At 29.6% G+C, this 1,097-nt stretch overlaps 1 long non-coding RNA gene across 1 annotated transcript; it reads right to left on the bottom strand.

Annotated features, from left to right (window-relative positions):
- Nucleotides 1–172: 172 nt before the first annotated feature.
- On the bottom strand, nt 173–1,097 carry LOC126909594 (uncharacterized). The gene is made up of 4 exons (XR_007705065.1): nt 964–1,097; nt 758–849; nt 571–648; nt 173–272 (listed from the first exon to the last, which is right to left on the bottom strand). It is a non-coding gene; the product is annotated as an uncharacterized LOC126909594 (long non-coding RNA).

Genomic DNA, 1,097 nt, shown 5'->3' on the forward strand with positions numbered 1-1,097 from the left:
TATTGTAATCGCTATGAAAAAATAATAGTAATAAAAAATGTATATACATTTTATAGACTGATGTAGTAGTACATATTGCACACCAATAAATGATATATAAAGCAAACTAATGATTAAAATGCAAAAGGAGGAACTGTATTTTAAAAAAAGTCAATAGAAATAAATTTCTTTTAACAAATGAAAATGAATTACCGGTGCAATAAATCCAATAACGATGACTGCCATGAATCTCTAGCTCAGTCATTATCCTGGAACCACAATGGTAGCACAGTCTAAAAATTACAAAAACAAATTAAAATTTAATACAGCCATTACCATAATATATTATATAATCTACAATANGTTACCATAATGTATTATATAATCTACAATATTTTTATTGTAATTGCTGTGAAAAAATAATAGTAATAAAAAATGTATATACATTTTATAGACTGATGTAGTAGTACATATTGCACCAATAAATGATATATAAAGCAAACTAATGATTAAATTGTATAAAGATGGTGAAGTCTATTTTGAAAAAAGTCAATAGCAATAAATTTTTTTTAACAAATGAAAATGAATTACCTTTGTAATAAATTCAATAGCGATGACTGCCGTCATCAATCTCTAGCTTACTCGTTATCGCGGCACCACGGATACCGTCTAAAAATTACAAAATCAAATTAATTTATCAGTGCCATTACCAATATATATATATAAAAACTATATTAATTAACGACCGACTAATAATATCGTATAAAAAAATATTTACCCGCGCAATAAATCCAGTTGTCCGTTAGAACCGATAGGCCGATCCGTTATGGAAACATTCCTCGGGATACAACAACAAACGCCGTCTAAAAACTATGAAATCGAATCGATTATAATTATACGACTTACCAAACGGTTGTGAAAACGTCAAACGCACAGTATTTTTTTTGTTGTTGTTGTGTTTTTTAACGAATAAAAAGGCGTTACCCGTGTTAATAAATCCTCCGTTTGTGAGATGGTTAGAGCCAGCAGCACTCTCATTATCGAAGCAGTGCTCCGGGCACACGACAAACGCCATCTAAAAATTACAAAATCAAATCAAGTCACACAATATCGACAAT

This window comes from Daktulosphaira vitifoliae, unplaced genomic scaffold (assembly GCF_025091365.1).
Source record: "Daktulosphaira vitifoliae isolate Bord-2020 unplaced genomic scaffold, ASM2509136v1 Scaffold_635, whole genome shotgun sequence".
Lineage (NCBI taxonomy): Eukaryota > Metazoa > Arthropoda > Insecta > Hemiptera > Phylloxeridae > Daktulosphaira > Daktulosphaira vitifoliae.